The 23,177-nt window shown below is 39.2% G+C and overlaps 1 long non-coding RNA gene across 2 annotated transcripts in view; it reads left to right on the plus strand.

The window, feature by feature from the left end:
• Positions 1-23,177, plus strand: part of LOC120565370 — a 46,053-nt gene that overhangs the window by 19,464 nt on the left and 3,412 nt on the right. For both annotated transcript variants that reach the window (XR_005640228.1, XR_005640227.1), the window contains exon 2: positions 7,741-7,864. This is a non-coding gene — a long non-coding RNA (uncharacterized LOC120565370). The remainder of the gene's footprint in view (positions 1-7,740; positions 7,865-23,177) is intronic.

The following is a 23,177-nucleotide window of genomic DNA, read 5'->3' on the forward strand; positions in this document are numbered from 1 at the left end:
CACACACACACACACACACATGCACACAGTTTTTAGTTTCACTTCCTCTTTGTTGTTGAGGCTGATGCTGAAAGTGAGTTTGTCCAGTGCTTTGCAAAGTTTTGCAGCTTTGCATTTAGTTTGAACATTTATTTCTGTCATATGTTTTCATAATTTCAACTTAGAATTTCAACAGAGAATCTTGAGGAGCATAATATAACTAAAATATGATACACAATAAGATAAACAAAGTATAAAGGAACACAAAAAATTACAACGAGAAGAATCTTGTGCTAGTTTGTGCTAAATGTAAAATTGCTGCTTTTTAAATGATGCAAATTGTGCATCAGATTCTCTTGACTGTTTTCTAATGAGGTCAAGAGTAGAATCACTTTAAACATTTTCACAAATATTACAGGCAGTCTGCAGTAAAGGGGTCAAAGGTCAGAGTTGTTTTTTGTTGCTGCAGGCAAGTGTCATTAGAATGCAACTGTGTTGTTTCAGGTTTTTAAGTGACTTAATTTCTGCTGAGCTCTACACACTCAAGAAATACACACACCCTGGAAACACACCTCTAGGCTTGTTTTAGATATAGCTATAGACAGTACAGTGCTAACACTTTTATTATGTTTGCCTGTGTAGCTAGTCATTTCTACTCATAGTTTAACTTTGTTTTAATCATACCTGTTTTATTCACATCATAACAATAAATCATTGTATGTATTTTGATACTGTCTATACTGCCCTAGGATTTAAACCGGCAACTTTCCACACACTCTGACAAGCAGACTGAACAACAGTGACAATTTGTGTGCACACTAGCCAAACACACATACACACACACGTAAACACACACAAACACACACCAGTCAAGCAGAAAACAGCAACAAGCAAAGACTTGCAGAAAGACCGCCCACACACACACGGTGGCACACAGTTAGGCACGCATATCCTCCATATGTTATTACACTTAAATGTTTGGAGCCTCAACACAGCTGGTGCTGCACAGAGGAAGCCTGTGTGTGTGTGTGTGTGTGTGTGTGTGTGTGTGTGTGTGTGTGTGTGTGTGTGTGTGTGTGTGTGTGTGTTTTCAGTATTTATTTTGGGCAAATCTAAGGCCTTAACAAAATGACAGGTCCAGAAGAACTCATTTTACCGAAAGTCTTTGCATAATAGTGTAATCACCATCACATCAGACCTCAATGTGACGTCTTTGTGTGTGACTTCCTCATAAATGCGAACAAACTGTACAGATGGTTTGGCTCACTCTCAGATCTGATCACAAAGCATCCAGGCATCCAGTGTGTGTTGACAACTTTATTAACATGTTTAATTTTTTTTTATTTTTTTTTATCAAGGTCAGATATCCCAGTTTGGCGACATGAAATACACAGGGTTGCTTTGTGTTCCTAAATTAGTGGCCTCATGGATGTGATGATACATTCCAAAGTGTCCTGATATTGAAAATATATGATTTGGCTCTATCACCTCTTTTCACCTTTACTTTTCTCTTTTAGGCCACCTTATAAGGATGCATTATTACCTTTTTTTTTTTTTTTTTTTTACAGTTTTCAGTGGTGAACCAGAATGAAAATCTGTGGAATTAAGCAGACAGAGATATGTTAATATTCTGCGTCCTCAGAATTTGTGTGGCCCTGATTAATACTCAAACTAATCACATTTTTAAGTGGGACCTTTTATGCAGGAAATCTAGAATCACAATTTGTGGATTTTAAAGGTTGAAAGTAGGTGGTTTGCAAAGTAAAAAATAGTAAAACGTCTTGAACCAATGTTCTAATGTCTGTCATAACTGCTTTATACTCATAAAGTTCGCAGCGGATATTTACATCCACCAAGGCTGTTATGTTTTCGGTTCAGTTTGTGTTTGTTTGTTTGTTTGTTGGTTTGTCTGTCAGCAGAATTACAGAAAACTACAGCCCCGATTTTGATGGAACATGGTGGAATGGTGTAGCATGGGCCAAGAACAACCTATTCAATTTTGAAACTGATCCAAATGATGGGGTGGATACACAAATTATTTTTCACTTTTGTTAACACCAGATAAGCAGTTGTGCTGCATTCATGTGGTGTCGGAATAATTGGAAAATGCTCCAGACTGGGAAAATTCACACTGCATTTACATTATGAGATAGGACATGCCTTGGCAGAGGTCTGCATTCTCTGAGTAACCTTCCAAAGTTTAGACATTTGATTCAACCCCCTTGTTTTTGTTGATTCAAGTCTGTGTCAGCAGCTTTCCATTATAGGATTTGAGACGTAATGGGAAAAGCTCTGGAGAGAAAAAAAAAGAATTGGTTTTAATTTTATGAATTTTGATTTTAGTATAATTTTTTTTTATAGGGCCAAATGCATCCCTGATTATGCAGTGGATGTTTTGACGGATCAGATTTATGATGTGTTGCTTATCATAGTCTATCATAGGCTGCTCCTTTTATATGCAATGCTGCTCTGCAGGAGTTGAACGTGCAGCACCCAACCTGGAGGGTTTTGTTTACAGGATGTTCTTACAGCTAATCCACCTGTCAGAGCTTAACAGTCGAGTACTTTGTGTTCTCACTGCAGGCCACCAAGTTTGTCTGTTTGTATTATTCCTCCACCCATGCAGAGGTCAGTCTTTCTTTCTATTCGGAGGCGGCTTTTTTGCAGATTTCAGATCAGATATGACCCACAATAGGCCTTCTGTGTTGGAGGCATTCCTCTGCTTCACTGGTTTCAGGTACAGGGAGTCCTCAAAGTGTTTCAGTCCCACAGATAGCATCACCTAGTCTTGCTTTCATCACGACTCACATGCTCAAACTGACAAACACACGTGATAAGGAAAAAATAGGTGTAGAAAACAAACTTGCCTCTGGTCATCTCCACCTCTACTATCTCTGCACTATTAATACATTATTATTCTGTCTTGTGTTATAGTGTTGCATGACCAGAGACTTCTTACATGATACCTCGCAGTTGTTTTGCAAAGGTCTGTGCATTGTAAGCGCTGCTGTATGTTTATATCACGTACAAGAAAACATGGAGGTGCGGTTACAGTGTAATGCAGGGCAGATGCAATCCTGCAACTCAACACTGCATTACCCTGCAAGTTGACTGCAGCTTTGGGATGAATGGTGTTTAAAAAGGAAACTAATGGTCAGTTATGTGTAACAACAATAGAGACAAACATAGAAAATGAATATAAATGAATATTAACATTTTAGTAATTTTGGTGATTAAAGGTGCATATGCAAAAAAAGAAGAAAAAAAAACATGTTTGTTTTTATCTGAAGAAAAGGGCATTGTGGCTGCTTTTTGTGACTATGGGCAACAAGCAGGGGTCCGTTCAGGTAGGAGGTTTAACAAACTCTGAGTCTAACCCTGATGTCTGAGTTGATTTACCCTGAGATGGGAAACTCTGAGTTTTCGGTTCCAGAACAGCTGATATGAGTTGGTTCAATCAACTCGAGTATGTTCACTCAGGGTTACGTGCGTGCACAAAAGGCAGTATGAATGGAGCCATGATTCTACGATTCACCATGGTAACAACAACACGGCTCGGCGGGGAAATACTCATGCGCACAAAAGCGAGTTTGAACATGTGTTTCGTTAAAAAAGCAAGACAGCGGCTGCTGCTGCAAAAGAGAGAGAATTGGTGTGGGAGAAAATTGCTGCTCGAGTCAATGCGTAGCTACACATTCACAGTGTATTAATTTCATATTTAATCACAGTTAACTTATAATATTACTGGTGAAAACTGGAATTGTATTACACCTATAATTTCATTTAGGTGCAATCCTGCAGGCGAAAAAGTAAACTATACTAATCCCATTCTGAGGCTGCAGCACCATGATCATTAACAGAACTATAATGTATAATGATGTATTTCTTTTTAATGGCTCTACTGTCCAGGGAACACTACAAAAAATTTAAAAACATTTCAAAGCGAGTCACACTTTTCTGATTGCTCTGCATACAGTGGCTTAGCCTACTATTAGCCTACAGTATGATCCGCTACACTGTTGTTGAGAAAACTGCTGTTTGCAAAAAATGCGCGATACAAAGAATCTGCTGGGATGTTAACCTGTCCACAATGGTTGATGTTAGTGATATGAGGCGGGTTAAAGGTATCTACATATCTAATGGACTGTGATAAAAAATACCTCTCAAATCGGTTATGTGGAAATGAAAATACATATATATATATATATATATATATATATATATATATATATATATATATAGTATATAGTCAATACCGACGTAAACTCTCTGTGAATTAATACAGCTTTTTCATCAATGGGATCGTCGACAAAAGGACGTGACATGTTTGAGAAAAAAACGTTTTATAATCTGCCAAATATAAACCAATACGTTTTTTTATTCATGCAGATAAAACTGCATTAAAATGCGCCTGATACAGACTGAATGAATGAATGAGGAAATGAGTTTCTCCTCCCTCTCAGTGGGAGGAGACTGAGAGAAACTCGAGGTTTCTTGAAGAAAACCTGCTCCCGACCAGGTTAGGTTCACAGACTCAGTTACCATAGTAACTGACTCCGAGGTTAAGTTACCTCTCTTTCTGGAACGGAAAACCCAGAGTTTCCCTCATCTCAGGGTTAACCAACTCAGAGTTTTCACTAAACCTGCTTTCTGGAACGGGCCTCAGTACGTGTGTTCAATCAAAACCTCTCAAAACTATTTAGTAACATTTATGAACGTAATTTCTATAGCTAGTACTATGATAGCATTGTCAGGTGTTCCTATTTTTGGGTCGTTCCGCTGTTTTTGTCACCACCAGGTAGGAACAAGAAACAAGCTTATATGACTTTCAGTGCTGGTGACTGTCATAAGACACAAACATCAAACATCAAAATAAATGTTAAGCCCTTTTCCCTTAAAAACCTTCAATAATGCAGTTAAAAGAGGTCAAAAGAATTAGCTGTTTTTATGCAGCATGGTTCTGTTCAGATGCACACATCAGATCAAATTTGTAAACGTCACTGACGTTATTTCTATGGTTCCTGCTTCAAGATAAAAAAAAAATGCTAAGAATGAATAAATTCAGCTTTAACAATCCTCAGAACAGCTACGTCAGCTTGTATTGGTTTGTTTTCCCAGTGTTGTGTGTTTATGTGACCTGGACCGGGGGATTAAATCAGCTGAGTGACCTTATGATTTTCCAGCTGGGCTTTTGGCTGCAGCAGCAGAGAGGAGGAGGAGGCTCTGGGGTTTCCCATGGGGTTCTGGTGATGGGTGTCAGGGGGTACATCAGGGGTTGAATCTGTTTTCCCAGTTCTGTTTCCCAAAAGATTCCCCACTGAGTTCTTTCCAGAGGAGAAGAGCCAGACAGTAAAGGACACATATGTGCTATGACAGTTGTACAAGTTAGAGTCCTTAACTGAAAGAACAGCACCAGTGTGTTTGTAGTTTCTGTACATTTTCTTAACAAGATTTTTTAAACTTTACCTTTTTGAAATGTAGCTTTTTCAGTTTCATTTTACAGACGATTGCAGGGTAGTACAGTAGTAACAGTGTCTGGCTGGGGAACTCCAACTTACACATTGTGAGTCAACAGTGATCATCCAAGAATTTAATTGTTAAACTGGTTCCTAAAATATTGGGTAAACACCTCCTGACCTGCCACTGAGATGCTGAACTAACATGTGTGTCACATGGTTTTGTAGAAGTCACAGGCTTTTACTTTACAACTCATAAAAGTCCACTGGAGTCTTTGGGAAAAATGATAATAACACAATCATCATAAATATCTGGACTTTTCCTTCCGGAAAGTCCCGATAATGTAAGAAAACACTGTTTTTTGTCATGTCAGTAGTAATAGTTCCCTACAACATAACATAACCGGAAAAGACTCTCTTTCAAGGCAAACACTAAGAAAAATGTTCATATCTTGTAAAGAGAAAATGTGTGTATATTGGAAAACATATAAGATCAAGATACATTAATGATTTGTTCTGTACTGGAAAATCTGGTGAAAATCATTACCTGCTGAGTTAGGTGGGAAAAACATACTGATCTAGTTGAAACACACCAAATAAATACTGCATTGTTGAGCAAAATGTTCAGGCTTCAGGATTAGCCCGTTCAGCTTGCTTCATGTTTTCTGCCTCTGTCTGTCCTTTCGTGATGAAAGATGAAATCGCCTGTGTGCCTTTATGTGGTAATATAATTTTTCTCACTGTGCGTTAAATTAAAATCAATGTGACACACCTTACAAAAAGCATGGATGTTGTCGATATGACTATGTAAGATGCATGTCAATAGTTGCGCCCTACACTGTTGAAATTTACTGCTATATTTTGATTTCTTTGTGGGAACACTGCCATTTTTATCGGCTCTGGTCAACATTAGACAAACATATTGGTCCGATTACTAATAAAGGAGTTTGGGCCATGCAAATTGTGGGAGTTTCCTGGGAGAAATAACAAACCGGGAGGGGTCCGGGAGATAGGGCTAAAAAATGGGAGAAACCCAGGTAAAATGGGAGTGTTGGCAGGTATGCCTGTGCACGTGTAAAACAGAACAGTGTTGTGTGGCTCGGTCCAAGCCACTTTGTTTGTTTCCCATTTACAGAGCCGGGGCTGTGTATATGAACACCAGATTTATATTTTCAACTCACACAAAACAGGCAGCTGGCAGACCGTGGGGAGATTGTTCGCTGAATTTGACAAAAAGTGTATTGGATTAGAAATGCTGACTCCACATTTGAAGAATGTGTGGTTGACTATTTGACTGGCAGCTGATAGGCTGTCCAACCAGTTTCAAAGACCAAAACATCCAAAGATGACAGAAATGTTAAAATCCAGTAATGTCAGCCTCCCTCCTCTCCGCTCCTCCCCCCTGGCCCAGAGATCCACCTCATGTTTTTCTGAAAGATGACTCCCTGTTCGCCAACACGTGTGCTTTAAAAGCAGGCACTTGGCCAAGAGAACGGGGAATAACAAGCCCGACAGGTTTCGGCTTTCCCTTTAATGAAAAACGAGAGAGTTGAGAGGGAGGGATGGAGGAATAGATGGAGAGAGGTAGACAGAGAGGTGAGGATGAGGGGTCTCGGCACGCTCACCAGCTGAGAGAAGAGCCTATTTTGTTGCCCACTGACACGGGACCAGCATGACTTCCTCAGAAGTAGCAGTTTGCTGTGAGCCTGTGGGTGGAGGGGTGGTGGTGGAGGTCCACTTGTGGTCATGAGGGAGGAGAGAGGTTGTCCTCTGTTTAACCCCCCTCTGTCCATAGCAAACAGGCTATGATTCCACAAAGTCCCATCCACTCTCCAAAAGTCTGAGGGTGTGTTACTCGAGGAAATCAGCACCTGCCAAAATAAAATTAAAAAAGCACTTGGGGGTGGTGGTGGGGGAATCAATATTGATGCTAAAATGAATAGAAAAGATAACAAATAACCTTTCAGAAATGCGTAAAAATCTAAAAGCTTTACCAGTTCCTGTATGACTCTAAATTTAATATTAAAATACTTAAATTAATTCTTATGAACACAAAAGCTTATTTTGTGTTAGGAGTTTATTATTCATAATCACTTTTTTTTCTTTCTTTTTTTTTTACAATTATTAGTAGTAATTATATTAACAAAAACAATCTATGATATGATGTCTTTTTTCAAATCTTTTCTTTACTTATCTTTAAAAAACAAAATGTCTTGTACTGTTTTCCTGTCTGAAGTTGCTGCAGTGGTTCTTTAAAACCTACCCTGCTCGCCTGTACAAACCTCTGACACTGTATCCTCTCCAGGGGGACGAGCTGAACAAAAACAACTCAGTCATGACATCACAGCCAGTCCTTGTTCCTCAGCACTGAGGCGTCATGTGGAAGAGGAGATAGACAAAAGGAAGAGAAAATAAAGCGAGCAAAATTAGTAAGTATATACAGTAGTTAGTAAAAGCAAAAACCATGCTAGACGCTCTGAGAGGCTGTATGTAGAAATCAAAACAATAGGCTGCTTACATGCTCACAACTATGATGCTAACATGCTGATGTTAAACAAATTTGTTTACCATGCTCACCATCTTAGTTAGCATGCTAACATTTGTTAATTAACACAAAAAGTACAGCTTGGCTGATGCCAAAGGCTAATGCCGTTTTAAAAGTACAAAAATGTCAACCTCATGGTGGCACCAGAGGAAAAGTCCAGGGATCATCAAAGTCATTAGGCTTCATCATCTTCCGGGGACTATCAATATCTGGACCTCTGGACCTTTCCAAAGTCTGTAGGCATTAGTCTCGCTTTTCCAGACAAGGATCATGCTAGTCCACACAGCATCCCGGGATGGGAGAAAAATATGCTCTGGTTTATTGGCATTTCTTTAAACCAAACACAATCGGCCTCGAGAAGAAACTTGTTTTGGTGCAACGTATGTAGGTTCAAAAGTTGTTTTAGTCATGCAACAGAAAACTCTGATTGGACAGAAAGTCTCCCTAGCTATCTCAATTTACCCTGCAGAGATCTGAGAAAAGGTTAAAGGGGTGATAGAATGCAAAACCGATTTTACCCTGTCATAGTTGAATAACGACAGTTTGGTGGGTAAATAGGACATACATAGAACCCTAACCTCCTCATTTGACCTTCTATCTTTGTAACGCCCCCAAATTTACATAGGCCACTAACTGATCTCAGGTCAGTTAGTCTTCAAAATCTAGGTCGTGCAGATCTCTGCTATTCCGTTACAAAATTCACTTCTGAGACTTTTTTTATGTGAGAAATCAACTATGTAAAACTCAATTATGGGCCGTTTTATGAAAATTGATGGCTAATTGCAAATTTGGTAAGTCAGTGTCGGACTTCACAAGCTCCACAATCTGCTGAGACAGGCGGCGGCTGCTGGCCGGGTTTGCTGCCTTCCCGGTCGGCCTCTCCCCCTTCACAGACACGCTGAGCTGGCGGTCTGTCAGGATCTCACACATGAGCAGTGTACTTTAAAAAAGAAGTAAGTTTGGAGATTTTGCAAGGATATTGAAAATGAACCATGGTCGTAAATGCAATGTTCCAGACTGTACAACGGAATAGCCTACTGGCCCAGAGAAAAGGGTTTAGAACGAGATATATATCGGACGAGAGGAAGTTGTGGATCTAACGCAGCGCTGCAGAGGCACTGGCAGAGGACAGGCTTGCAGGGGTTCACTCTCCTCTCCCCACGCTTACTAGCTACAAGGTGAGTTAATTCTTTGGTGGAGGTTTTTTTATGTCGCAAGAGTAACGTTAGAACAACACTATAGTTATAATGAAAGTGTCGAAACTTTTTTATTTTGTCTCGGCTGTTTTAGCCGCTGCGGCTCTCGCCTGGGCATGTCTGGGCATGTAACAGACAGTGTGTCTGTGTTTGTGTGTGCGCTGTGCAGCGGTGTGTGTGTGTTTGTGTGTTTGCGCTGTGCGCAGGGCAGCAGTGTGTGTGTGTGTGTGTGTGTATGTGTGTGTCTCTAATGTGTGTGTATTGGGATTCTCCTCAACCAATCAGCGCGCAGCTCATCTAAATATTCATGAGCATACCATATTTGGAAGAAAAGCTGTTGTTCCAAATAGAGCCAAAACACAGGGATGCATAAGGGCCAAAAAAAATAGCACCTGGGCAATTTTCAGCCCAACCAATGTTACATACCCAATTAGGAGACCATAAGGAACAGTGTGAAATACCCTATATAATCATTCTATCACCCCTTTAACCATAGTCCTCATAAATCAACCGGATCAAATTCTAACACAAAAAAGCAGAAGGTAACAGATATACGGGCAAAAAGAGCGTGATCTGGCGAAATTTTCGACAGCACCGGAGCAATCTTGGAAGTGGAACGTCGTAGATATAGACTACAGGAGGAGCTTGATGGTGTTTTAAGCCCCCAACGTCTCCTTTCAGGCAGCGCTGCGACCGTTGACTTCAAGGCACCTAACTCCTCATTTCCACCAGATGCGGACTGGCTCGGCTGCGTGTCTGCTGCGTGCTCCGCCGTACGTGAATACGCACCAGGTCTGGATTTGTTGCGGCACGGCTACGGCCATGACTGACAGCTGTAGTCATGAGGACCCACAAGTTCTCGCGAATTTATGTAGAATAGAACCACAAAACCAAGAGGAGTAGAGGGGAAACAGCTCTGTGCTGTGTTTTCAAGGTGTAGTTCAGGGAAATATGATCCGCCGTGAGCACGGTGTATTTTATTTTGAAAATTAACCGGATGTTTTTTTTTGCTTCTGTGCTCAACTTCCTGTCCCACACTATCTGCCGTGTGCTGAATTGCTGCGGAGCTCTCCGGCGTCTGGCAAAAATAGAAGCTCTGCGTATCTGCTCCGGAGGGCTGCGGATCGCCGGAGCTGGGACGCAGTCGGAACGCAGCCGTTATGCAGCCAGTGGAAATACACACAATGACATTAATGGAAACCTAATGACTCCGCCGCCGTTTCGGAGCCGTTCCGCAGCCGTTCCGCATCTGGTGGAAATCCACGGTAAACCTAACCCTAACCATTGCCTAATTGAAGGCACCTAACCCTAACCATAACCATATATAACCATAACCATTGCCTAATCGACTTCAAGGCAGCGCTGCGACCGTTGACTTCAAGGCACCTAACCCTAACCATAACCATTGCCTAATCCTAGTGTGTTGATGAGATGTTGGGGGCTTAAAACACCGATAAGCACAGGAGGAGCAATGCAGAGTCATTTTATAGCTGCTTGTTTACAGCAGCAGCTCTGAACCATGGAGAGATAATGCAGGTTGTCACCAACCATCCCATTGATTTACCTCACTGGGTTAATGTATAATCATCAGACAAGCCCACTCATATTATCAGAGTCTCTCAGTGCAATACTAACAATGGAAAATCTGTTTTTCACCTGCAATGAAATCAAGAGATGGAAAAAGTATTCTTTAACCATCCGTCTGTCTTGTCTTCACTTTGAATTCAGAAAAAGTTTCTGTGGAGACACTGATATCTTTTAATGTAGTGAGACTGCCTGTGACTGCTTGATTTGTGATGTATAACTAGAGGCTCATTTCACCCATCAGCTAAATAAATAAAAACCTGAAATGAAAATGAAAATAAAAACTAGTCTGCCCACATACAGAGGTAAATAAGTGCATAGAGAGCTGACACACATACGTACTGTCAACTTAACAATAGCAAGTCTTATCTCAGGGTTAAGGTGATAACCTGTGTACATGTGGTGTTATCTCTGCATTACCAGCACTGAGAACTTTTCAAGAGCAAGACATGCTGTGATTAATCAGAATCTGATTAAGGACTCCAAATGATTACACTTCTCAAATTATACTGAAGGCCCAAACACAGATGTTTGCTTCAATGATATCACGTTTTGCTTTAATGTCAGCAGGGATTTTTTTTCAGAGTAGGCATAAAAAAACTTGTACTATTTGACTTTTATTACCCTGTCTTGACGGTCGCTGATATAGGACTTTTGCAAGTTTTAGTTTTTTTGTTTTTAATTCGCAGAAATTTTAAAGCGAAACTAAGGCAATGAATGCGGATCTCTGTTGCAGCCAGTATTTAAGTGTCCAATCATAAACATGTATAAAGGTCTACAAGTATGAAAGCTCTGATTATGTAGAGTTCTTTAATCCTATGATGGTTTGGGATGAAAAACAAAAAGATACAGCTGAACACTTTCAAGCTTCTTGTGTTGTACTCTTGTTTTCTTTTTAAATGAAGCATGATCATCCTTCTGTTTGCCACCTATTGACCTTCCCGGATTACTAGCTACTAGACATAACATATGTCACATATGTCGTATGCTGAGGAATCAGAGGATGGTTCTGCTATGTAGAAAATCACAGGTCAACAGGTGGAATAAATGAGATTTCAAAATATGATCTCTAATATTACAAAAAATTACAACCACTTTCTCTGAAATTGATTGATGGCATTTAATACTAACCGTATTAGGTTAGTATTAAAGCAGTAAACACAATATTGACAAAGGATCACCTCATAAAGATGATATGGTTAACAAGTTAGCAGTTACCTGTTTACACATTCAGCAGACATTAGCAAATCAATATTCATTCTCTTTTAGCTTTTAACTCCTGAGGAAAATATCTGGCTCTTTAGCCACAAAATGCTCCATTATGTATATGCAGTTTGGTGTGGGGCAGGGTATAGAGTTGGTTTATCAGAGCCTGATGAGAAACAAGCCTGATAAGAGTGGTAAGACTAAACCAAGAACTAAAACACTGAGCTGAAAAATTCTAAAGCAAGTTTAGAAACCATATAAATCTAAATCCTGCCTGTCATCACCATCACATGGCACCTTCATTTCAGCAGCTATGGTAAAGCTGGTCAAGCGTTTGTAACTTCCTCTTGTCGAGACAAGCTGTAGTTACAGAACAAGAGAAAATTTACAACAAACGGCTTTACTTTCATCCTCCTAAACTCAAATGTTAGTCAGGTCACAGCATGCATGTTCTCTGCTCACTCACCCAAAGACTAAAAATAGAGCCTGTGGTTTAGAAATGATAAAAAAGCACAGGACATATTTGACTTCAGGGCATGAACAGTGATATAGGGACCATTTAAACTCTTTGCCTTCTCTTTCTTTATCTCACTCTTTGTTTTCTCCTCCCTCCCCACAAGCTGTTTAAATTTTACACACCAGTCAACTTTATTGCTCTGTGCAGCTGAGTTTATAACCTGCATGCCTCCTACAGGGTGGAAAGCACCTGAGATAGTGCACACAAAAAACAAAGTCAGTGAAAAAGGCTTAATGGATTCTAGGTACGGCACAGTAATACAGTTACATAACAGTTACATTGAGCTTAAATTAAAGATATGCAATGGGCAGGACACCATCAAAAATATGTTTATTACTGTAATATTAAACTGCAGTCTTAAATGCAGTTGGTGAAGTGCACATTGGTTTATCTCCTATTAGACAAACTCAGGATGTTTTGTTTCTATTGTGACCACATAATTTGTGGAATGCCTCAGGGGTCAATATGGGATACATTTTTATTTTCTTATTCTATATGCTCCTTCTTCAACTGTGTCTCCCAAGAATTACATTTATTACTTCTTTTTTTAAACCAAGTACATTCTGATCATAATGTAATGATTCAGTGTATTGAGTTCAGTACCAATTTTGTTTCCGACGAAGGAAGCACTACGTTTTTGTACTGCACAGAAGTTGTAGGGAGTTGGTCAGGGTGACTTCTGGGCGTTGCACATGTGGATAGGTTTAACCAACTATAGCACTCTGGTTAAGGTTGGTGAAAGATCCTGGTTTAGGTTAAATGTTAGTAAAGTTAGCACATCAACTCATTTTAAACTTTTTTAATGTTTAACCAAGGCAATGATCATTCACTAACCTTGCAAGTCCTGTAAGGGCCTAATTATCAACATGAAAACGTTTTTTCATGCTTTAGTTTCTATGAGTGGATATTATATCACCAAAGCAGATAACGTAAAGGAAAACAAAAGTGAGCATTTTACAGATATGTTCAGTAACAACCTTTAGTGACTTGGCAGATATGTTTATTAGCAATGTTTCCTCATTATGTTGATATAAAATGTAATTCATGTAGCATTATGTTTCTACTAACAAATGTATTCGCTGTTGTAAATTGGTAAATTTGCATTCAAAGATGCATCATGAAGACCGGACAGGAATACTTTAGACTTTAGTGTAAAAATGTTGTCTCTTATAAAAGTCTCAAGCGATAAGATGTAATCTACTGTGCAGAAATTTACTCTTTCTTCCAGCAACTGGCCTGGGCAAACTGTATTCCCACCTTTATCATCCATTTATTCAAAGAGGAACTTAAACAGTGCGTCTCTGTGCAGATTTTTGCTGTTCACACGGACTCACATGGAAGGAAAACAAACTGTAAGACAGGAAAACATTTTGAAAAAGTGTGAACAGAGCTTCAATAAAACACTTTGTGCAGCAGTGTGAACATGGTGACATGTCTGCACACTGAACCTCCCACAGCTTCTCCACAGAACTTCACAGTGACACAGGAAAACATGGCTGGACTGACATTTACACAGGCCAGTGCACAGCTGCATGTGGACATGTATACATACTGAATCTTGAGTCAGGGATGCAAGCCCCCCCCAGCTCCCCCCATCACACCACCTCATCCCAAATGAGCCAATGGGAGAAGCACAACACACCTTTGTGCTCTGGTCTCCTGGAGCTCCACATACCAAGACTGCCTGTGGTCAGAAAACACACACACGCACGCACACACACACTGTGAAAATACAGAGTAAAACTATCACCTCCAGTGATTCATTATAAGGCTAAAAAACATTATTATCTGAAAAGTGACAATTTTTTCCTTAAATTACCATATTTTCATACATCTTCTTCACAATGAAATGGGACACGTATTGTGCTGTGCAGGTTTATGAGGATTAAACAGCTTCTGTTTTTGTTGCTATTCACAAAGATGTTTTTGGTGTTGTGCCTTTTTTGTCACAACTAGTGTACTTATGTTATAGGTTTACTGCCACCTTTAGTGCCACATAAAGTACATTTTGGAACTTTTGCTTTAGAGACAAGTAAACCAACAGTGAGCCTGGGGGTGGATGCCTGTCGCTGTTGAGAAAGTGTAAGGAATTATGAAAATGTAGGTAAAAATTATGGGATCCATTACCTTGATAAGTGCAGCTTTTGCGAAGAAACACTGCTAATCAAAGCCAAACAAGTTGCCTACTTGTGGGAAAGAGCAAAGACCACCAACATAAATCAGTTACTCAAGGGTTTTTCCTTAACATAAATGTTAAGAACAAATATTTCACTTCTGTTAGGCTTGTTTTCTGAAATTCAGCAGCATTAGCATTAATAGGATGAGTGTCCACCACATCACAGGCCAAAACAGCTGTTTATTGCCTCTATCTTTTGCTGCCATCCCAATTTGTTTACCTTTTTGGTAAGTCAGGACAGAGAAGCTCTATGTGAACCTCATCATGTCCGTACAGGAGCACAAGGCACAACAAGATGCAATGACATGGACAAGGAAATCAAATCAAAACCTCAAAACATGTTATTCTTTTTACCTCGAAAGCATTAACATTGACAGCTTTAAAAAACAACTGATAAGAAGAGGCTTCACACAGCACTTTCTAAGACTATGTTAGGTCCAGAATCAGGGTCAAGGCTAATTGTCTTGCTCAAAGGACTGAGAATGTTGCTCATCAACTTTTCCTGCATAGATTTATAAGTCTGAATTTAAACCTGCAACTTTTTCCAGCTATGGATGTGCTTCTCTGAGCTTTAGATCACTGCTGCCATAAATAAGTTCTCTGTGGGAAAGGACACAGTAAGGAGACACAGGGGAGGGACAGTAGCATCATTTGGGATTAAGACTAGCATAGAAACCAGAATTACCATCACACTTGAGGACATTACATTTGTAAACTTTTCTTGTTCAGGTGATGAGGCATATCTATCTGGTGTATTTAAAAACAGAATCAGCCTTACCTATGGTATATCGCTGATCTGCCTTCAATCAGTCCATCTGCCCAGAGACATGGTCAAAGTGCTCAATGTACAGAAAACATAAACCTAAGACATCTATGTATATTGTTCATTGACTAATTCCAGTCTGCTTAATCTGAGTCCAAACCGGACAAGGCTGTACACTGGAGAGCACTTACTGTATCCTTGAACAATTAACTAAACTCAGTTCATTTCTACTTATTGTTTATGACCACAAACACTATCACTTTAAAACAAGTTTTTCTTGTGTCCTTAAAAATAATCTGGATAGCAGCCTGTGGATATGTAGACATCTAAATGTAAATGTCTGTAACCAGAACATCTCAAGCTTCCGAAACTTTCTAAAATTAGCAGTGTCTTAAAATGCATGTAAAGTGCTCTGTGCATTAGGATAATGTGGAAGAGACATGACTAGAAGAAGAAGTTAAAGAGTGTGTAAGTCAGATGGGCAGTGACATTTATCTTCAACTCTGTCCGCCTCGGTCAGTCACCACAATTATCAAAACTTCAACTTTACTGTAACCAAGTCGTTTTTATTTACCCTAAATTTAATTGTTTGTGAAAGTTTCTTTACTTTTACTTTACTTTAAGTTATTTACTGGTGAAAATGATTTGTTCAATTTGTTTTGTTTCACATTTCCAGTTTGTGGTTCTGTTAAAAAATCAGTTTTTATAATTTCCTTATGTAATCTGCAATTACTGGGTAACGCCGCCTTCACACTGGCACTTGAAATCAGCTCTGTAATACGCAATGCGCCCCCAGTGGACGTCGTACTACACCGTCGAAAGCGTCGGAAGTGAATAGAGGAGAGTCGGAGAGACTAGAACGACTCATTCTGTCAGTGTCCGAATGTCCAGTTCTCTATGACCTCTCATCTGAGGGCTATAGAGATATAAACAGAAAGGCTGCTGCGTGAAGAAAAGTTGCCCAGGATGTTGATATGTTAGGTCAGTTAAATGTGATAGTGGTATAATGTCATGTTTGATGTCTGTTGCTAACCAACTTAGCCATAGCAGGTATCCTATGCATTGTTTCTGCACGGAAGAACTTTTCTCATACTCCAAAATGAATCGATTACATGACAACATATCGTTATGAAATCAATATTTATTTTATTAAAAGTTAAGAATTCTGATTTGTTTATCAGTACCATAGCAACGCTAACTTCCGCTGGGATTGTCGGATAGGAACCGCCCGTTGCCTGTCGTACGAGTTCAACTTTTTTAACGCATCCAGATGACCAATGGGCATGATTTTTTTCGTACCGTGACCGCACTTGTTCGCATCGGTTCGGACCCATTCGCATGCGGTCTGCGAATCTCCATAGGAAATGAATGACTTCCGGTCAATTCGCAGCCATATCTACTGTGCCAATGTGAAGGCAGCGTAAGCGTGACTGGGCGTACATGATACTGACCTCTTTGACCCATTTTCAAAATGATTTATCCTACTGATCTATTAACTAGCATTCTTCAGTTATTCTCCTTACTTAGTGTGAGTGCTCTTGAGCAAGGCAGTTCACCCAGATCTTTGGGCCCTGTTTTTTAATAGTTTAGTTGTGTTGCTTTAAGAGCTAAAATGGTTCACATGAACCACTGCTTTAAATCCACCTTACTGATGTCATCATATCATGACAAATAATTCAAATTTAAACATGACTTTATTGATGCATTTGAAATAAAATGATGTGGTCTTATGGGAAAAAGAAGAATTACTCAATCTCACTCTGTTGCTCCCATTATTCTTTTCTCAAATCTCCAAACTTGACCGTAGCCCATGTTTGTCTCTTCATCTAAATCTTATTGAAAGTGACAACAACTCTGTTTACATGGGGGCTCTTCCCTCAATTAGTCTTTGTTTTACTTACTCATAAAGTCTGACGTCAGAACCCAGGATAGCTCTTCCTCCCGAGGGACCACCAGAGGATGAGCTGTGAGAAATAAACATGGTTTTAAAAAAAAGAGTTAGATAGTTTCTGTGTTTACTTTGTCGGATGTGTGATATAACCTATAGAGCTGGGGCAATAACAAAATAAAGTTGACCACCAAAATTGACTGCTGTGGGATACCATAGTGAACAGGATGAAATATCTGCCAAATAAGATCTGAAGTCCATGCTGAGAGTGAGACAAATAGTCCCCCTGTTTAGCAGCATACAAATATTTAAACATTAAACTACATAACTAAACTACACAAATTATAATGTAGTTGTAAGATATAAGGACATTTTAAGGTTTCTATTATTATATAATAGGACATATTTTATAATTACAACTGTGTTTTACTATATTGTTATAGTCTATACAGTCATTATCTGATTATGCACTAGGGCTGTAGTCAAGTCCACCTTTGTCTTGTCCAAAACAAGTCCAAGACCAGGACTACACAGAATGACACAGAGTCAAGACCGAGTCCAAAGAGGTTCAAGTCCAAGTCAAGACCGAGTCCAAACGAGAGACAGTCAAGACCGAAACAGAAAAGAAAGAATCCCCTTCAAGACCACTTACTTACCTGTTCATTATTTATGTGACGTGAGAGACAGTATATTTTCTATTTTAAGATGATCATTTTGCTCTTATTATTTGGAATGATAAAAAAAGCAAGTGCAAAGTACAACACTGTACGGTCAAATTATGCCATATTATTTTACATCACATTTTAGATGTTCAGTCTTTTTATTCTGGTGTAACAAGAACATTCTGGACTGCCAATGGAAAATATAGCAACAACAAGCAATACAGGTGTCACTAAAAAAACTGACATGTTCCCATTCTTGAACTTAATACTTAAAGAATCCGGAGTACAAATTGCTCACTGACATTGTGTTTGTGGCCAAAATGAAAAGGATTGATGCCTGATGATTGAGGTATATGATGCAGCCAGGTGTATACCAGGGGACCAATGCCCATCCTAGATGGATTTTGAATTAAACCAACACCTGTTTTCTAAACAAGCGAGCTTCATCACTGGTTTTGTTTTGATGGAGGAAGTTACTTTAGAAAAATAGCATATAGTGCTGGACTTGGTCGAGACCAACTAAAATATTTGGCAAGTCCAAGACAAGTCCGAGACAACAGAAAAACGTCTCAAGTACTACAGCCCTGTTAAACACCAGCCTCCACAGAGGAGTTGTTGACAAATAAATTAATAAACACTAATATCTGCTTACAACTACATCATAGTGGGGTATAAACTATTTATTACATGTTTATGTACTGCATTTACAAAATGTTTTAAAAATACTACATTTTTAACTAAATGGGGGGACTTGAAGTAAAGTGTTGACATTTTCTTTTCTAATGACCTGACAACATGGTCATCATGTCTAAAACACATTTCTAAGTAATGCTTGTAATTGGATTGTTCCTCAGCACATACAGATACTATATAATGTAAGAGCCAGTTAGCACCAAACAAGCTCAATTTATTATTGTTGTCAGCAGCTCAGTCTTTCACCTCTTCAAATCAAACCATCAAATTGTAGAAAAACAGGACTGTTTAATTGACTGTCATGGACAGACCAAAAACAACTTCTTTCTTTCTATAAGCCACAGAGGCATGAAAGTCACGGACAACCAATAAACAAAGCATGAATAATCTGGAATCTTAAATCAGAGATGGGTTTATAGTCTTCATTTTTAATTCCTCCAAGGAAAGTCAACTGATATCTTGAGATAGATATAATGTGTTTAAAGTCATCTTCTGAATGAATGTAAGGGGACTGTCAAAGGTAAAAAAATTTGTGTTGTGGTATCCAAATACAGTATATTTCCCTATCTGCACCACATGGCACCAAGCAAAACTGAGTGACACTGTTTACTAACATATAATATCTAGATACTTTAGTGATAAATCTTCCACTATGCAACATCAGAAGGAAGATTTACAGAAAGTTAAAGGCAAGTCTTGTTTAAGGGCAGTTGTTATTGAATTCAGCAGGAATTCTGGCTGATGGTTAAATGTCTCTTTGGTCATATAAAGAACATTTTTCAGAAGAGCTTTTGTAACTGCCTTATGTAAACTGCAATGAATGAATAGGAGTGACTGGGCACTGAACTCTTTAACACTCTATAAAATCATTCACCTCATGACCTATTAACATATAACAAGAACACCAGAATAACTGCTGTGTCTTCCCAATAAATACATTTGAGCCAGTAGACAAAAAGCAAGTCTGTCTTTTTCCAATTACACACTTAAATTCTGCTACTCTCCATCATTTGTTGTTGAGTTCAGGCAGGGCAGCTTAACATGGACCCCTAATGTCTCAACCAACCACAGTCCACCGTCTCTCCCTGCAGGGAGTTACACCTCCCCTCAGCAGATCAGATCATTCCAAACAAGGAGCCTCTCATGGCAGGGCAACAACAAGTTCTAGACAGGCCGAATTGAATTACACTTACAATAACATTTACATTTTAGGCCTTTAGTGGATACCCTTATACAGAGCCGTTGGCAGTGTGTGCAGGAGTACAGTAAGCTTCAGTTCCGACAGTATGGAGGAAGTATTCAGATCATTAAAAGCAGCAATACCAAACTTTAAAAATACTCCATTAAAGTAAAGGTCCTGCATTCAAACTTTTATTGAAGTAAAAGTACCGAAGTATAAGCAACAAGAAGTATCAAAAGCAAAAGTACTCATTTTACGGAATTTCCCTCATCATATTATTATATTATTGATTCACATACAAGCATTGCTTTTATTTTGTAGTGTAGTTGGTCGAGGTGGAGCAAATTTTTACTGCGCCATACACTGGAGTAGTTTATTTATAACAATGCATCATTTTAGAAACTGATTATATGTTTTGTTTGTAAAATCCTAATATGAAAAGTGACTAGCGACTTTAGTTGTATATAAGATGTAGTGCAGTAAAGGGGGTTGCGTGCAATCACGGAAGGCTCGTATCATCTGGATGCGCCGACAGTGTTGTTGTCATAACTTAGAATTCCTCATGGGGGTGACAGAAACTACGCACTATAGCTTTTAGTAAAGTAAAAGAAAGTTTTACTTAAAGGTGCTCTAAGTGATGTGACGCATTTTTTAGGTTACAGAATTTTTTGTCACATACATATAGCTGCCTGTCCCCTGAACACACTGTAAAAAAACACGGTCTCTGTAGACAGCCCAGGCTCCACAAACGGCAACAAAAACAAACTGCGCCAACCTGCTCAACGAACCATAACAAACAGTGTTCCAGCCAATAACCGACAAGAAGGAGTTGATTGACTCATGAATACGTATTGTGGAAGTAGCCTGCGTGCTAACGCTGCTAGAGTGATGGCTCAACCAGCTCCTTCTTGTCTGTTATTGGCTGGAACACTGTTTGTTATGGTTCGTGGTGCAGGTTGGCGCAGTTTGTTTTTGTTGCCGTTTGTAGAGCCTGGGCTGTCTTCAGAGACCGCGCTTTTTTTACAGTGTGTTCAGGGGACAGGCAGCTAGCGGATAGTGAGGAGATGTTTGCTGTATGTGACGAAAAATGTTGTAGCCTAAAAACGCTTCACATCACTTAGAGCACCTTTAAGTATTTGAGTAAATGTACTTACCTCCTGCACTACTGAAACATTCCCATCTTCCTGTAATAACAGTGTGCACACTTGTGATGGGAGTCACACAGTGCAAGATAAAACAGGAACGTTAACATCATAATGATGCTTGCACACATTGGGCAGTTTTAATGTTTGCTCTCGTACTGTTGTTGTTGAAGATTTTTGATGAGGCCTAAACAACAAGCACAACACAAATTGCTGCAGCTTTAGTCAATATGAAACCAACTTCACCACAGCTTTACACTGATAGCTGATCACATTTAACAGTCTGTTGCTTCACACACAAATTAAGTTTTTGGGCAAGTTCAAGCAGGATGACAATTATCATACTGCTTCTCGTCTTATTTTCCATTTGGATGTGTTCACAGACTTTCCTATCATCCAATGACTGTCTTAACTGAAGAATATTTAAAGGATTTGTGCACAATTAGGCTGTCTTGAAATTATAGTGAGATGAACATTGAAACAGTATTTGCTTGATATAATCATTCCTCCTGTTTATACTGGCCATTAGGATAATTTCCTAACATACCTCCAATGTATGTGATGGGGGGACAAAATCCACAGTCTTCGTTCTGTGTAAAAAATATATTCAAATGTTTATTAGAAAAGAGGTTGCGCTTAAACAATGGGATTGTCAGTGGAGTGCCAAACCCAAAAAAATCCGGTGAGCATGTTGCCAAAAAAAAACGTGAAAAGCCAGCATCTCACATTTCACTTCATCTTCAAAAGCTTATCTGAAATGAATATGAGGCTTTAGTAGCCTGTGTTATTTAACAAGGAACAGCAAGGAAACACAAGGAAACACAAAGAGAGAATTTGGTACTATAAAGTCAGTTTCTGACGATACTCACTTGTTTGTCAACTCAGACTGCTGAAGACTCATTATCTTCAGAAAAAAAACTTTGAATGCATTTTTGCACAAAATGAAAACTGTGGATTTTGTCTCCCATCATTTCATTGGAAGTGCACGTCTCCTAACAGCTAGTATGAAAAGGAGGAATGACTACAGAAAGCATAAACTGTTTATGGACACCTGAATATTGTTTCAAGACAAACTGTGAACCTATCCTTTAAACCACCCGTGCCAATACTCCCTCTATGGGGATCTTTGGTTGGCTGCTATTTAAAGGAAAAACTCACAACAATAGAACAGCAGCTGGCACAGATTCAGGCTGAACTTAATTGATCTGATTTCAGTTATCTTTCACATGACTGAGATGGCACATCAAGTGCATGGTGTGTAAAAGCACATGGTGTGTGTGGTGGCATTAAAGTGCTAAGAAAGCTTCTCTACTTTACAAGCAAGAGTCGCTGCAGTTTATCTTAAGTCTCCTTCTTCTTCCGTACATTTCAACATTATTCAGGATATTGGACACGAGCTCTGCCACACACCCATCCTGCTTTAAGATTATTTACATCTGACTTGTCCAGCGTTCATTGGACATAGTGTTCTCTTGGTCCTGGAAAGCAGGACGATTTGGCAACAGGCTCAAGTCCAAACTTACTCGTCTCATCAGCTTACCCCCGCAATTGTTTTTCTGCTCTCAGTTCTTTCAGAGAGCTATGTGCTAATCTTGAGCTCCTTCCAAGAAAAATACATTCCTGAACGCTGCTTTCATGTTTGTCACATTATGAAGGAGAAAGGTTTTCCCTGCAGACCTGGCAGGCAGCCAGCTCTCCCAACAAAATAACCCGGCCACGTGCACCGTCGCGTGGGATGGGAAATAACTTCATATGTCTTCTACGCATATAACACACAGGGAATACATTTGCACCATCTGACCAATTCACTGTGTATTTGAACAGGTAACCCCAGTCTGCTGGCTGAAACTACACTTGGTTCGTTGATGCCGCTGACAAGTGATGCCAGAAAATAAAAGTTAGTTTGAATTTAAAGTGTTTTATTTATATGGTACAAATTCCAATTTATTTTGCTGTCCAATTAAACCATGCATCTTCTGCAGCATAAAAAGTTGGTATGATTAAGTGTTCCCTAATGGATAGAGAAAACACTGCTACATCTTAAGCAAAAAAAAAAAAACATTTAAAATCCCATTGGATTATACGAAAAATGCATTTTCACATTTAAAACAGGGCTGTTGTTTACTTCAGGGGCACGTAATATTACTACATTATCTATAATGCATCACATAGATTCTCATAATGAGCTAT

Source organism: Perca fluviatilis, chromosome 9, assembly GCF_010015445.1.
Source record: "Perca fluviatilis chromosome 9, GENO_Pfluv_1.0, whole genome shotgun sequence".
Lineage (NCBI taxonomy): Eukaryota > Metazoa > Chordata > Actinopteri > Perciformes > Percidae > Perca > Perca fluviatilis.